The sequence below is a fragment of the Nannobrachium achirus genome, assembly GCF_963921795.1.
Source record: "Nannobrachium achirus genome assembly, chromosome: 3".
Lineage (NCBI taxonomy): Eukaryota > Metazoa > Chordata > Actinopteri > Myctophiformes > Myctophidae > Nannobrachium > Nannobrachium achirus.
Genome location: NC_137812.1, coordinates 4,368,401 through 4,386,085, shown reverse-complemented (window position 1 = coordinate 4,386,085; position 17,685 = coordinate 4,368,401). Strand labels below are relative to the sequence as shown.

General features: G+C 41.7%; 1 protein-coding gene and 1 long non-coding RNA gene across 2 annotated transcripts in view; one reads left to right on the top strand and one right to left on the bottom strand.

The window, feature by feature from the left end:
- Window positions 1–17,685, top strand: part of LOC308281586 (uncharacterized protein) — a gene marked incomplete at its 3' end in the record, with an annotated part of 534,349 nt that overhangs the window by 233,743 nt on the left and 282,921 nt on the right. The window lies entirely within an intron of this gene.
- LOC308281313 lies at window positions 6,575–11,344 on the bottom strand. The gene is made up of 4 exons (XR_013961837.1): window positions 11,238–11,344; window positions 9,135–9,257; window positions 8,324–8,404; window positions 6,575–7,176 (listed from the first exon to the last, which is right to left on the bottom strand). It is a non-coding gene; the product is annotated as an uncharacterized lncRNA (long non-coding RNA).

The following is a 17,685-nucleotide window of genomic DNA, read 5'->3' as shown; positions in this document are numbered from 1 at the left end:
ACGTTGGGATAATACGTTGAACAGACGTTGGTTATTGGTCAGTTACCAACAAAACCTAAAACCAACCAAATATCAACGTCTGATGATGTTAGACTTCAACGTTGTGTGGACGTTGTCATAATACCGTTGGGCAGACACTGAGGTTTGGTCGAATATCCGACAACAGCATGTCAGTGATTCAACATCAGCCTGATGTTGGGAAAACACGTTGAACATACGTTGGTTATTTGTTAGTTACCAACACAACCTAAAACCAACCAAATATCTACGTCTAATGATGTTAGACTGCAACGTTGTGTGGACGTTGTCATGATAACGTTGGGCAGACATTGAGGTTTGGTCAAAAATCCGACAAGAGCATGTCATTGTTCGACGTCAATATGACGTTGGGATTATACGTTGAACAGACGTTGGTTATTGGTTAGTTACCAACACAACCTAAAACCAACCAAATATCTATGTCTAATGATGTTAGACTGCAGCGTTGTGTGGACGTTGTCATGATAACGTTGGGCAGACATTGAGGTTTGGTCAAAAATCCGACAAGAGCATGTCAGTGTTCAACGTCAATATGACGTTGGGATTATACGTTGAACAGACGTTGGTTATTGGTTAGTTACCAACACAACCTAAAACCAACCAAATATCTATGTCTAATGATGTTAGACTGCAGCGTTGTGTGGACGTTGTCATGATAATGTTGGGTAGACATTGAGGTTTGGTCAAAAATCCGACAAGAGCATGTCAGAATTCGACATCAACCTGACGTTGGGATTATACGTTGAACAGACGTTGGTTATTGGTTAGTTACCAACACAACCTAAAACCAACCAAATATCAACGTCCGATGATGTTAGACTTCAACGTTATGTGGACGTTAGTAAAATAACGTTGGGCAGACATTGAGGTTTGGTCTAATACCGACAACAGCATCTGAGTATTCAACGTCAACCTGAAGTTGGGATAATACGTCGAACAGACGTTGGTTATTGGTCAGTTACCAACACAACCTAAAACCAACCAAATATCAACGTTTGATGATGTTAGACTGCAACGTTGTGTGGACGTTGTCATGATAATGTTGGGCAGACATTGACGTTTGGTCAAATATCAGACAAGAGCATGTCAGAATTCAACATCAATATGACGTTGGGATAATACGTTGAACAGACATTGGTTATTGGTTAGTTACCAACGCAACCTAAAACCAACCAAATATCAGCGTCTGATGATGTTAGACTGCAACGTTGTGTGGACGTTGTCATAATAACATTGGGCAGACATTGATGTTTGGTCAAAAATCCGACAACAGCATGTCAGTATTCGACGTCAAGATGACGCTGGAATAATAAGTCGAACAGACGTTGGTTATTGGTCAGTTACCAACACAACCTAAAACCAACCAAATATCAACGTCTGATGATGTTAGACTTCAACGTTATGTGGACGTTAGTAAAATAACGTTGGGCAGACATTGAGGTTTGGTCTAATACCGACAACAGCATCTGAGTATTCAACGCCAACCTGACGTTGGGATAATACGTCGAACAGACGTTGGTTATTGGTCAGTTACCAACACAACCTAAAACCAACCAAATATCAACGTCTGATGATGTTAGACTGCAACGTTGTGTGGACGTTGTCATAATAACATTGGGCAGACATTGACGTTTGGTCAAATATCAGACAAGAGCATGTCAGTATTCGACGTCAAGATGACGCTGGGATAATAAGTCGAACAGACGTTGGTTATTGGTCAGTTACCAACACAACCTAAAACCAACCAAATGTCAACGTCTAATGACGTTAGACTGCAATGTTGTGTAGACGTTATTATAATAACGTTGGACAGACACTGAGGTTCAGTCAAATATCCGACAACAGCATGTCAGTGATTCAACATCAGCCTGATGTTGGGAAAACACGTTGAACACACGTTGGTTATTCGTTAGTTACCAACACAACCTAAAACCAACCAAATATCTATGTCTAATGATGTTAGACTTCAACGTTATGTGGACGTTAGTAAAATAACGTTGGGCAGACATTGAGGTTTGGTCAAAAATCCGACAAGGGCATGTCAGTGTTCGACGTCAACATGATGTTGGGATAATAGGTTGAACAGACGTTGGTTATTGGTTAGTTACCAACGCAACCTAAAACCAACCAAATGTCAACGTCTGATGATGTTAGACTGCAACGTTGTGTGGACGTTAGTAAAATAACGTTGGGCAGACATTGAGGTTTGGTCAAAAATCCGACAACAGCATGTCAGTATTCGACGTCAACCTGACGTTGGGATAATACGTTGAACAGATGTTGGTTATTGGTTAGTTACCAACACAACCTAAAACCAACCAAATATCAACGTCTGATGATGTTAGACTTCAACGTTATGTGGACGTTAGTAAAATAACGTTGGGCAGACATTGAGGTTTGGTCTAATACCGACAACAGCATCTGAGTATTCAACGTCAACCTGACGTTGGGATAATACGTCGAACAGACGTTGGTTATTGGTCAGTTACCAACACAACCTAAAACCAACCAAATATCAACGTCTGATGATGTTAGACTGCAACGTTGTGTGGACGTTGTCATAATAACATTGGGCAGACATTGACGTTTGGTCAAATATCAGACAAGAGCATGTCAGTATTCGACGTCAAGATGACGCTGGGATAATAAGTCGAACAGACGTTGGTTATTGGTCAGTTACCAACACAACCTAAAACCAACCAAATGTCAACGTCTAATGACGTTAGACTGCAATGTTGTGTAGACGTTATTATAATAACGTTGGACAGACACTGAAGTTCAGTCAAATATCGGACAACAGCATGTCAGTGATTCAACATCAGCCTGATGTTGGGAAAACACGTTGAACACACGTTGGTTATTTGTTAGTTACCAACACAACCTAAAACCAACCAAATATCTATGTCTAATGATGTTAGACTTCAACGTTATGTGGACGTTAGTAAAATAACGTTGGGCAGACATTGAGGTTTGGTCAAAAATCCGACAAGGGCATGTCAGTGTTCGACGTCAACATGATGTTGGGATAATAGGTTGAACAGACGTTGGTTATTGGTTAGTTACCAACGCAACCTAAAACCAACCAAATGTCAACGTCTGATGATGTTAGACTGCAACGTTGTGTGGACGTTAGTAAAATAACGTTGGGCAGACATTGAGGTTTGGTCAAAAATCCGACAACAGCATGTTACTATTCGACGTCAACCTGACGTTGGGATAATACGTTGAACAGATGTTGGTTATTGGTTTGTTACCAACACAACCTAAAACCAACCAAATATCTACGTCTAATGATGTTAGACTGCAACGTTGTGTGGACGTTGTCATAATAACGTTGGATAGACATTGAGGTTTGTCCAAAAATCCGACAACAGAATGTCAGTATTCGACATCAAGATGACGTTGGGATAATACGTGAACAGACGTTGGTTATTGGTCAGTTACCAACACAACCTAAAACCAACCAAATATCAACGTCTGATGATGTTAGACTTCAACGTTATGTGGACGTTAGTAAAATAACGTTGGGCAGACATTGAGGTTTGGTCAAAAATCCGACAACAGCATGTCAGTATTCGACGTCAACCTGACGTTGGGTTAATAGGTTAAACAGACGTTGGTTATTGGTTAGTTACCAACAAAACCTAAAACCAACCAAATGTCAACGTCTGATGATGTTAGACTGCAACGTTGTGTGGACGTTAGTAAAATAACGTTGGGCAGACATTGAGGTTTGTTCAAAAATCCGACAACAGCATGTCAGTATTCGACGTCAACCTGACGTTGGGATAATACGTTGAACAGACGTTGGTTATTGGTTAGTTACCAACACAACCTAAAACCAACCAAATATCAACGTCTGATGATGTTAGACTGCAACGTTGTGTGGACGTTGTCATAATAACGTTGGGCAGACATTGAGGTTTGGTCAAAAATCCGACAAGGGCATGTCAGTGTTCGACGTCAACATGATGTTGGGATAATAGGTTGAACAGACGTTGGTTATTGGTTAGTTACCAACGCAACCTAAAACCAACCAAATGTCAACGTCTGATGATGTTAGACTGCAACGTTGTGTGGACGTTAGTAAAATAACGTTGGGCAGACATTGAGGTTTGGTCAAAAATCCGACAACAGCATGTCAGTATTCGACGTCAACCTGACGTTGGGATAATACGTTGAACAGATGTTGGTTATTGGTTAGTTACCAACACAACCTAAAACCAACCAAATATCAACGTCTGATGATGTTAGACTTCAACGTTATGTGGACGTTAGTAAAATAACGTTGGGCAGACATTGAGGTTTGGTCTAATACCGACAACAGCATCTGAGTATTCAACGTCAACCTGACGTTGGGATAATACGTCGAACAGACGTTGGTTATTGGTCAGTTACCAACACAACCTAAAACCAACCAAATATCAACGTCTGATGATGTTAGACTGCAACGTTGTGTGGACGTTGTCATAATAACATTGGGCAGACATTGACGTTTGGTCAAATATCAGACAAGAGCATGTCAGTATTCGACGTCAAGATGACGCTGGGATAATAAGTCGAACAGACGTTGGTTATTGGTCAGTTACCAACACAACCTAAAACCAACCAAATGTCAACGTCTAATGACGTTAGACTGCAATGTTGTGTAGACGTTATTATAATAACGTTGGACAGACACTGAAGTTCAGTCAAATATCGGACAACAGCATGTCAGTGATTCAACATCAGCCTGATGTTGGGAAAACACGTTGAACACACGTTGGTTATTTGTTAGTTACCAACACAACCTAAAACCAATCAAATATCTATGTCTAATGATGTTAGACTTCAACGTTATGTGGACGTTAGTAAAATAACGTTGGGCAGACATTGAGGTTTGGTCAAAAATCCGACAAGGGCATGTCAGTGTTCGACGTCAACATGATGTTGGGATAATAGGTTGAACAGACGTTGGTTATTGGTTAGTTACCAACGCAACATAAAACCAACCAAATGTCAACGTCTGATGATGTTAGACTGCAACGTTGTGTGGACGTTAGTAAAATAACGTTGGGCAGACATTGAGGTTTGGTCAAAAATCCGACAACAGCATGTTACTATTCGACGTCAACCTGACGTTGGGATAATACGTTGAACAGATGTTGGTTATTGGTTTGTTACCAACACAACCTAAAACCAACCAAATATCTACGTCTAATGATGTTAGACTGCAACGTTGTGTGGACGTTGTCATAATAACGTTGGATAGACATTGAGGTTTGTCCAAAAATCCGACAACAGAATGTCAGTATTCGACATCAAGATGACGTTGGGATAATACGTGAACAGACGTTGGTTATTGGTCAGTTACCAACACAACCTAAAACCAACCAAATATCAACGTCTGATGATGTTAGACTTCAACGTTATGTGGACGTTAGTAAAATAACGTTGGGCAGACATTGAGGTTTGGTCAAAAATCCGACAACAGCATGTCAGTATTCGACGTCAACCTGACGTTGGGTTAATAGGTTAAACAGACGTTGGTTATTGGTTAGTTACCAACAAAACCTAAAACCAACCAAATGTCAACGTCTGATGATGTTAGACTGCAACGTTGTGTGGACGTTAGTAAAATAACGTTGGGCAGACATTGAGGTTTGTTCAAAAATCCGACAACAGCATGTCAGTATTCGACGTCAACCTGACGTTGGGATAATACGTTGAACAGACGTTGGTTATTGGTTAGTTACCAACACAACCTAAAACCAACCAAATATCAACGTCTGATGATGTTAGACTGCAACGTTGTGTGGACGTTGTCATAATAACGTTGGGCAGACATTGAGGTTTGGTCAAAAATCCGACAACAGAATGTCAGTATTCGACGTCAGGATGACGTTGGGATAATACGTTGAACAGACGTTGGTTATTGGTCAGTTACCAACACAACCTAAAACCAACCAAATATCAACGTCAATTGACGTCAAATTAATACGTTGATACAACGTTGGAAGTTGACGTTGGTCCAACGTTGGATTTTGGTTAGCTGACGTCGCGACCTAAATCCAACCAAAAATCAACGTCAACGGACGTCGTGTGCCAGCTGGGTAGCTACTGATGCTATGAACAGAGGAACGGTCAAATCTACTCAACCCGATCAAATCCGGAGGCCTCAGAACAGCCAGCATGAAGGTATTCCTAAACCTAAAGCATCACTATATACTGTAACTTTAATCTTTTACCCCAGATTTGAAACTGGTTTCCCGCTTAAGTGCTAAAATTGTTACCATTGAGCGAATAGATCCGGCCTGCTTGCTCTGGGAACACATTGAATCTTGACCCTAAAGGGCTCTATTATGATCCAGGTCTTATGCCTTATGCCTTAACTTCTTTGCCATTTTTTTACTATTTTGAAAAACATTTTTAAATACTTCAAATGCTGATCTACATCTGCACGTTGTGAGCTTGCAGATCAGCTATTTGAAATATTAAAAAAAATATGTATATATAGTAAAAAAAAAAAAAAAAGGCAAAGAAGTTAAGTTTTTTGTCAGATTCTGTGTCAAGGTATGACCTTTGACATGATCTAAATGTCTCAATAGAAGAGCAAGGAGGCCAAATACAACCACCCAATTGTATTATCATACTCTACCATACAGATTGGCCAAAATTAAAGTGTATTCATTAAATTACATAGATGCTTTAACCTCAGTAAAACTATGCCTAAAGCTAACCTTCTTATTCCTAAACTTAACCTCAGTAAAACTATGCCAGGGCCTTCTTCCCCAATTTGCCAATTGAGGCCGAGTAGGTTTGGGGCGACCGTTCCGGTTACCGATACGAAATGATCTGCTGTAGCTGGTGACATCCAAATACAATTTAGTTGGAGCTAAAAGGGTAAAAACAATTTGGAAATATATAAAATATGCATGTAGCGCAAGACATAAACGCACGCTTGTGCGCACACGCACACGCGCGCGCTAGCTGGTCTTGTCTTCACAAGCTGTAATTCAGTGTCCCTGGTCCATGTAAAGGAATGTCTTCATGCTGTCTTCCTGTACACATTGGATTCCTGTAACCCTGGTCTCAGCAGGAGAGGAATCCTCCTCTAACAACACTTATGCTGATGTTTACATCCTCAGCACTGTGTTCCTGAAACATGACAACAATAAGAATCACATTCATATTAATCATTAACAAATAATTACGTGTGAGATTAATCAGTATAAAAAAGTGCAATTAAAACATATTCTTCTTTCCATTTATTTAGAGTCTTGTTGGCTTTAAAGGGATCCCTGGCTAATACGACAAATATGCCTTAATACATTATAATAGTCCTCTATAACTACAATGTAAAATTAAAAACACCTTAAATATTTTATTTCTCCTAGAAATAACGAATCTTTCACTCAATAGGGGAAATGCCTGTCGCAAGTTGATGATGTCATAAATGTCATGTGTGATCTATCCCTATGGAATTTACGGCATGCCTGTGCAAAAAACACATTTGAAATATTGATTTGATGCTCATATTAACCATAGGAAATATTAAGTTTGTTTTTATTTTCACATGCATGCCATAAATTCCATAGGGATAGATCACACATGACATTTATGACATCATCAACTTGCGACCCTGTTAAGTTAAAGATTAGCTATTTCTAGAAGAAATAAAATATTTAAGGTGTTTTTAATTTTACTTTGCAGTTATAGAGAACAATTGTAATGTATTAAGGCATATTTGTCGTATTAGCCAGGGATCACTTTAAAACATTATTCATGCTACACTTTGCTGCATACCATTCATACCATTTCAAACTGACAGCAGTGTGGTTTCAAATGGGGACTGAGCCGGTTCGACCTCCCGTTGGTCTGACCAGGTTAACATTCACCAGGTTAACGTTCACCAGGTTAACATTCACCAGGTTAACGTTCACCAGCTTAACATTCACCAGCACCAGCAGGTTAGCATTTTACCAGGTTAGCATTCACCAGCGTTAGTTTTACTGAGCTTAGGGTTAGGGTTAAGGTTAGGTTTGGCCAAACCAACAGGAGATGGAACCAATGCCATGTAGGATGTACCGTCCCAAATTCCAGTTCAAATATTTTGTTTTTCAGTATACAAGATTCTCTTTATGAGCGCCATATTAACTGCAAATTGTGCTTTTCATTCACCCTTGGTAGATTGTGCATTTACTATTTAGTCCAACCACAGTGTTGAATAATTTATATCTACCGGTATGTCAATGAACAGATTAGGGAGCGAAAGAATTAGGAGTTATGATGACAGTAAACTCACCAGAGCCACAACACAACACCAGGAGCACGAGCAATGCCAACACCTTGAATCCAATACCAACCAGAAGGACGAGATTATTACCTGCAGGAAATAATAGGAGATTAACATTAAAAGTTGTAAATAGAAATTGGTACACTAAGTCTGATATAGTCATTTCAAATTATCTGTCTGTCTGTCTCTATCTCTGTCTCTCTGTCTCTCTCTCTCTCTCTCTCACTCTGTCTCTGTCTGTGTCCCTTAATTGTGTCCCCCGTGAACTGTATCAACGTCATATACTGTAAAGTCTAACATTTGATTCGTCAGATTTGTCAGTTACAGATATGTGATATCTGTGTGTATCTTTATGCTCTGTTTGAGGGGGTTATATTAGTGCTCTCAGTGTCATTGTGACATGCTTGCACAGATTGCTCTGGAGCATCACAGGAGCAGAGCCAAATACAATGCAATGAATATCACTTCATTAAATGGGGTTCATCTTTACACTAGGAGTATCTGACTGAATTACTATTGGTTAATACAAACATTCTACATACTGTATGTAATTGCCCAATTCTGCCTGGTCTCTTGTGCATTCTTATGTTGCATTTTTGCGTCAGCTGATTAAATAACTACACCTACATTAAACTGAAAATGTAATACATTCGAGCATTTCTTTTGAACGTTCCTGTTGTACTGACATGAAATGGCAACAATGTATTAATTCAAGCACATCTTTCCATTTGTACCACCTGGACAAACCCTATATAAGTTGATTTATTAAATTTTTCTCAATGCGATTGCAAGCATTGGGAGAATAGCAAGTATTTTGTACCCATCAATTGCTGTTGCATGGTCACGTTTCTCCCGTTCTCCACAGAACACTCCACTGTCAGGGATTCACAGCTGTCGTCCATCGAAGATGCATTGAGTTTGATGTTAGGAGTGGAAACAGAGTCTAGGAGAGAGAGATGAGTGCATCTATTCTGTAAAAATGAGTCACTTTAAAGAAGTCCAATTACTGAATAGTGAATAGCGGTAGTAAAGTAATCCAGAAATCTTGTAAAACCTTGGCTTCAAGTAGAACTGCCTGACCAGGATTTAAGTCAAAATATTGTATGAGTTATCCTTTGATCCATGAGAAGATTCCAAACCTACAGCAGTTCCCTATGGAGACACAAAGGATGCTTTTTGTGTTTCCATAGGAAACCACTGCTGGTCATCAAATGATTGGCTTAGGCATGCGACAAAAGCAAATTCCAAACTTTGCACACACACTCCTTGGCTGGCAAACCACAACCTCCACCCCTCATTTCTCCCATGGCCCTCTTTTAGTGCCACCATCAGGCTGATTTTTGCAAAACACATTTTTGGACACTGCTCCTACAGATTTTGGCCTGAAATCATGCAACGCGGTACACAGTATCTCTAAAGTCATGTCATCAACATGGATCTGTCCCATTTCCCACATTCCCTCCTGATTGGCTATGATTGCCTTCTAAAGTTTGTGCATGCGATGTGATGGTCGCTTATCTCCCGATTAGGGAGTCTTACTGGTTCAGCTATACTCCAATTTCATGTGTCTAACACAGTATGTCTACATTATGTGATATTAGTCGGTGGCGTTAGGGATATTTCACGCTAATCAGTCTAAAAGTGCAAAATTTTGCACAGATGTAGCTCAGGGCATGCTCTAATGATTTAGCTAGGGCGCCCGAGTCGGCGACCTTCGGTGTCGCCACAGCGGCCAAATCAAGTTGGGCTCCCATTGACTTTCTATAATACCCAGATTCTTTTTTCTTCTGAGTATTTAAGTAGGATCTGAGGGGTCTAACTAGGGGTTTGTCATGATGCTGAATCCATTGGAAGCATTTGTTTTGCACAAAAAACATTCCTTGGGCTATAAATGGCCTCAGAAAACGATGCATGTATGGGTGAGCATTCATGTTAGTCGGAGGCCTTAGGGTTTTTTTTTTGTTTTTGTTGTGCTAATCAGTCTAAAAGCGCCACATTTTGCACAGATGTAGCCCAGGGCCTGCTCTAATGATTTAGCTAGGGCGCCCGGGGGTCTTCGGGGTCGCCACATCTCCAGAAAACACCCACAAAACTCTGAGAAGAGATGACTCATCACTTTTCATCACTGAACCATCGTTTTCTGGGGCCATTTATAGCCCAAGGAATGTTTTTTGTGCAAAACAAATGCAATGGATTCAGCATCATGACAAACCCCTAGTTAGACCCCTCACATCCTACTTGAATACCCAGAAAAAAAGTGTTTTTCTGGGTATTTTCCTCCTGTATTGAAAGTCGATGAGAGCCCAACTTGATTTGGCCGCAGTGGCGACCCCGAATGTCGCCGACTTGGGCGCCCTAGCTAAATCATTAGGGCATACCCTGGGCTACATCTGTGCAAAATGTGGCGCTTTTAGACTAATTAGCACGAAATTAATATGTCATCTCCCTAACGCCCCCGACTATATATCCTTGGACCTGATGTCGCCTGTCTAGTACCACACCACATGCACTTTGCCTCCAGCGCTGTGCCCTTTGACCTGACATGATATGGTTAACGCCTTACTGTACAATCAAACAAAAAGCTTTCATTGTTATAATTGTCACAACAACCATTCCACATACATGTTGTTGTTGATGTTTTTTAGTCCCAACACTCACATCAAAATGACGCAGGCACTGGAAATGTATTAATTATGTATTTGAACGTTAATATTTACAGTTTCTGAAAACATCTTTGTCGCGTTCCAAAATAACCTCAGCGCTAGGACTGTGCAGCATTCGTTTTGGAGCAGTTTTGTAGTACATGTGTTTTTGAATCTGAATTCTGACAATCAGTTCCAACAGACAATCAGACCAGGTGTCACCAAAAAGACACCTGCAATGGATGTTAAACAGTGCTCCTATACATGCACCTTGATCCTACCTGTAGGTAACTGCTCAATGTAGACATTAAGTTGGAAACGGTGAGCTGAGATCTTGACGGTGACGATCTGTGCCTTGTAAAACCCGGTGTCGTTGATTTGGAGATCAGTGATGGTGAGAGATCCAGTTTGACTGTTCAGCTGCAGTCTGTCTTGAAATCGGTCAACGTAGTCCGTTGCCATCTTGCCGGCGTTCAGGTTGGCGATCCGCGTGTCTGCGCCAACGTCTCCGAAAGTCCAAAGTGCCTGGATGTGCTTGTGGATGCCGGTGATTCCAGTCTCTAATGTGATGGTGGTTCCCTCTTTTCCATTCAGCACCACTGTGTCTGCCCACACAGAGCTTAGAAGAGCTGAGAGGAATTGGTTTGAATTAGTTTAATTGTATATTTGAATATTGTTGAAGAGCAAAATGTTTCTTCCATTCAACACCACAATGTCTGTGTTTGCCCACACATAGCTTAGAAGAGCTGAGAGAATTGGAATTGGTTTGAATTAGTTTAATTGTATATTTGAATATTGTTGAAGAGCAAAATGTTACAACAATCAAGTTTCTATAGGCAGGTCATTGCTACAGTTTATTTTGGCAGTTGACAAGTATCTTTCTTCTAAAGACAAAATGGAATTAGGGCAGAAAAGATCTGGGGGCTCTATTTTGATTGTCTTATGTACCAGCTCTTATGCCTTAACTTAAAGGCCCGTCCATACTGTCTCCGACCACCAAACCTTTCGGCGGAAAGGTCTGGTTCAACTACAAAATGACATCACTTGCATCTTCTGAAAAGCATTAAGGGGGTTACACACTAGCCGCGGTCACCGCCTCCTAGCAATTCATTTTCAATGGGAGGCGGGCGGCTTTTTCAGCCGCGCAGCGGAGTTTTGGGGCGGCGAGGAGAGTGGGCGCGGCCCCGTGAAATCCCCCGCGAGCGTGCTCGTTTGTGCATGCGTACGCGGGCGGTGAGAGATGGATTGTGTTCATCTTTGTGAAATACCGCGTGGTGTTTAATCACTGAACGAGTGTCCTTGTGTCTCACCGCGGTGCGGCCACCGCTGATCCTAGCGGCAGCCCCGACGGCAACCGCCTGTAGTGTGCAGAGCACCTTACCCCGAATTAGAGTTCGGAAAGCTGCACGTGGGGAAATCGGAACTCTCAGACGAAAAGTTTGGTGGTCGGAGACAGTATGGACAGGCCTTTAAGTTACAGTAAGGCATAAGAGACAATAAGACAATCAAAATACATCCCTGGGTACGCGTCTAATAAGTAGTTGGGATCTGGGGTCTTACAAGGCAGAATCTATTATTTTCTTCATAAACAAGCAGCTCTGTACTAGCGGTCTGGTTTATTAACCAGGCTACCTCTGTACCACAAAGGGTTACAAATCAAAATTTGAACTATGCATAACAGAAAAGGAGAGGAGAGGAGAGGAGAGGAGAGGAGAGGAGACTCTTGCTTGAGTTGTTGATTCTTTAGTATTTTTTTCTATTGTAAATTAGTTTGGAACAAGAACTTTTCTCAAACAAAAAATAAATGATTAGTGTGTATGCACAGTTTAGCAAATGGAAACAAGACCCTAACCACACAGTGAGCTGTGACTTGGACCCCGTTTACTTGTCATTTGAGGAAGTTGAGGTTCAGAATGTGAAACAGGAAATCACCTTTACTTTGACTAACTATACTGTATGTGTCACTGTGGTGAACAAGTCACGGAATCTGGGGTCTTCCATGGAATAATTAAATGCTAATTATTTCCTCTTCTAAATAACAATATAACATAAATTCATCCTGTGAATAAAAATATCTGTCATGACTGTCACACTGTGGAATGAATCTGGACAATAGCATTGATTCATACGAGAGAAAAAAAAAGGAAAAGACCTCAAACTGCTTTTCTCCCCCTCATATAGCCTCAATGATTTACTGCTGTCAATGTATTGCTTCTAAAGTAGCTGGCTCAATCAAGTGATTATCAAATCACATATTGTCAAAGAAAAATACTATTCTGAGCAAATGTCTTTCTTCAGCTCACCTGCAGTGAAATAAACGATACGTCTCATCCTTGAAGAGTGGTGGGCCATTTCCCTGTTGTGGAACAACCTCATTTAGCACCGCTCTGAAACTCTCTCTTCACTCGCCCCCCACCCACTCCCTCCTTGCCTATTGGTTAAAGCGGCACTATGTGACTTTTGGAGCTGTGTGGAACACAAGCTCCCTATACGTGGCCGTGTGTGTGGGTCTGTCTGTCTGTCTGTCTCCGTCCGTGTATGTAGCCTAAACTTCGGCGCGTAACTAGTGCCGCACCATTTACGCCACTTGCGCAATATATACATCAAAATGTGCGGCTCGGCCGGGAATGGTGTTCTATTACCTTTCGTTCCGATCCGCCTTACCATGCCGACGTAATCGGCAAAAAACGACGCTTAATTGTCCCCATTGACTTATAATGGGACAATGCAAGAAATCACTTTCAAGTATTTATCTCTCGTAAACCATAGGAGCTACAGTTTCAAACCTCGGAGAGGAGATTCATAATGATTTTAAGAATGAATCGAAAAATAATTACATCACTCGGCCTCATGGTGGCGCTATAACGGCCCACTTTACGTTTTGCCCCGTAACTCTTGAACCGTAGATCGGAAAATTAAAATTATTTTTTCCCTGGATTCCTTGGGTCCCATATAGGCCACGCCCATTTGCGCCAGGATAGATTTTCCGCCATCTTGAATTTTCTCCAAAACACACCAAAACACACAAAACACACATATTTTCTTCAAATGTCACAAAAAACGGTACACATGATCCTGGGTGACCAGAGAGGTGCTGTTGAGTCTAGCCTGCCCTGAGCATCAACTGCAATACACACACACACACACACACACACACACACACACACACACACACACACACACACACACACACACACACACACACACACACACACACAGCTCCACTTCGAACAGAGGTTCGATTTTTTAATGAATACAATGCCATTTCGTCCAATCTGTATGGTAGAGTATGTTAAAACAATATGGTTGTATTTGAGAAATTCTGATCGTGTCACAGGTCATGTGTCACCTAGACTCAGTCAGGATCTGACATGAATTTTGACCCTTATGGTCAATAACGAGGCCCCCAAAAATGCAACCATCGCATCACAGACCACACCCATCACACCATAATGGCACCATATGATACTGGTAAATGCACCACATTTGAACACATTTTGCTTTCAGTATAATAAGGGAAGTTGCAGACAAGGGACTAACCAAAACTGACATTGCACTCATTGTTACTGTAATCTCACATGCACAGACTGAATGATTCCTAATGTGTGTGTGGGTTTTTTTTTTCTTCTTTTGTGCAGTTTCTGTTTTTATGTCATTATTGCACAGCTGCTCCCCTTTGTATTCTTTTGTATTGTTCTTATTGAACTTTAATCTGTTAATCAATGACCTCTTCCATTATGGAAAGCATTCCAAATAAGCCTGCCGGCTTCTTCCTTTCCATGCACAGTATTTTGTTTCCTTCATATGCATTGTTCTATTTTTTATTTATTTATAATAAAGTGCTAATAAACTAAACTAAATGAAACTAAAAATGACCTGGCTGCCTCATGTTACGAACCATGACAGGTATAGGGGCATAGCCCGTAACGAAGGAGTGTGAAGGACACAGTTTACAACAGATGACATTGTTTATTTACCATTAGTCCTAATAAAAGCATGATGGTCCTGCCATTTGCAGCAAAGTTATCAAGATGTTTCACATAATAGTTGGATATTAGGCACAATAGCTCCTTAAATAACACATAGGTATGAAGTTGACCCTTACATGCTGGTGAGCTAAGCTCACTGTAGGAAACCCCAAATACGAGAAACCCAGAAACAAACAAAATAGGCTATTAACCAAAAAGAACCATGAAACAAACTAGCTCTTCCCGAAGGAGCTAAACCACTTAACAAAACACAGAACCTAATGAGTCGGCGGGGAGAGCGCAGCCCCTCCACAACTATGTGGTGTGCTCTCTCTCAGGCTGCACTCAGACTGGAACGCACAAGTTGAGTGAGAGTTGTGTGGGGGAGGCGGGGGGCAGAGACAGCACAATGCATTGCGGATGGAAGTCGAGTGGTTTGAAGTCGAGTGCGAGTCGTGAGCAAGTTGGACGCAACCACACAACACCACACGACTCGCACTCGACTTCAAACCACTCGACTCCCATCCGGAATGCATTGTGCTGTGTCTGCCCCCCCACCTCCCCCCCACGACACGCACTCGTTTTTGTGCCTTTAGGTCTGTAGCCGGCCTCAGAGCCAGGCTCAAACTGAGGGTTTTTATACTCTCAGCAAACAATCAAACAATCAGTTGGTGGGCGTCGCCAGGATCCGTGGCCAGATCTCCACGCCCCCGTCTCCATGACAACCTCCACCAACTGATCTACAGGCAAAAGGAAACACATGTGAGACTCAGAGTACTCATATAGGACTACTAATAATATACCTAAATACATAAGCCCAGCGGGCGTAACAGTAAAGCTCTGTCCACACCGGCGAATTAGCGAAAGCGACGTGAATAAGCGAACCAAAAAGGCGAAGAATTCGCCATTCGCCCTTTTCCATACACACCAAAAAGCGACACGAATAAATATTCGCTTAATTCGCCTTAAAAACGAGGGGGCGATATCTGCCTGCATACAGTAGCCACAGGAGAAAGGAGAAGAAAGGAGAGAGAGGAGAGAGGAGCACGGAGACAGGGAAACAAATAAAACAATGGGAACTACATCCTCAAGTGATGATGAGACCTGGCCGTGGCTGTTAGCCTATTAAATAAGAAAAAGAACAGAAGAGACAAGTGACAACACGCGTTCTCCGTTCCCCCTCCCCTCAGCTCCGGCCGGGGCCAGAGTAGACAGGGTCGGTCAGTGTTTTATCATAGCCGGGTCGGAATGGCCGCATCACTCTCGGAATAAGGGGCTGTCAATCATTGTGTATTACCCGAGAGGGCCCTAGAGGACCCGTACTGTGTGTGTGTGTGTGTGTGTGTGTGTATACTTTCTGCTTTTTTATGCTAACTGTAAAGCAATCAATCAGTGTGTGTGCGCGCTGGCGTGCGCTATAAGGAACAAACTACTGGAGTTCCGTGTGTGCTGTGTTTAGGCTGGCCTGACCTAGGATCATGGTCTGTTAGCCGTGAGGCAGCGAGATTAATGGCTGTGTAACAGTGAGATGATAATGCTGGTCTAGGATCAGTTTAACAGCAGGGGGAAAATATCAATTGGCGTGCGTAATGCATGCGTGATGGTAGCCAGGATAAGCAGCCGCGACCGCATACAAGTTAAACCATGACTTACCTCTCTGTAGTTAGAAAACAGCCTAAAAGTATTCCTTTTAATCTCTGGCTTTTGTTTCGATCTTAATATTATAGATTCCTTGGTAGCCTTCTTCTGCCTGTCAATCAGTTAACTAACAGCGCACGCTGCACGGCTGCAGTGAGTTTACATGAAAGAGGGTTTTAATAATGATTAAATGATCGGGTCTCTAGGAAATAAAAGGATTTCGGGACAACATGTCACGGGTTTCGGTCTGTAAAAAAAGAAAGTCAGTGTAAAGTAACTAAAAGTAGCCTACATTTACTTGAGTAGCCTGTACTTGTAGATGAGTCCAATTTCAGTAGCCTACTTTCCTTCTAGCCTACTCCACTACACTTCGGATCATTTTGTATTTAATACCCAGCGATTTATTTGAAAACATTAGTCTTTTTGCAGTTATAAATTAGCCTAAAACATACCATATGCTTTTACCAGTAATACATTCGAGTAGTTTTTACAAGCTGCTTGTAACAAGCAGCCACGCTGCCACACAGAGAGAGACACGGAAAAGGAGAAAAACACCGTTCTCCTCGGCCTCAATGTAACGTGAAGGTCCCTCCACCATTCTCTCTCTCTCTCTCTTGAAATAGGGTAGAGTGAGCTTACTTTGATACAGAGAGAGAGAGAGGAATTCGCCTTTGAACGTTCGCTTAATTCGACACAAGGGCGAATAAAAAACAGACGCCTTTTCGCTTTTTCGAAATTCGCGTTTGGTGTGGATGCTTCCATTGACTTTATAAGGTTTTTAAAAAAAGGCGAATTATACGCTAATTCGCTATTCGCCAATTCGCCCTCTGTGTGTACGAACCTTAAGGTTCAGCAGAGTAGACAGATCTGAACATTGTCCTTTACAGGAATCATTGACAGTTGTGTCACTTTACTCCACTCCATTTTTATTTGTAAGTATCGCTCTCATTCATTATACTCCCTCTCTCTGTTGAATCTGTTCCTTGTTTTTTGTTTGTTTTGTGTTGCTGTGCTGTACTGTTCGTGTGTGCGTGTGTGTGTGTGTGTGTGTGTGTGTGTGTGTGTGTGTGTGTGTGTGTGTGTGTGTGTGCGTGCGTGCGTGCGTGCGTGCGTGCGTGCGTGC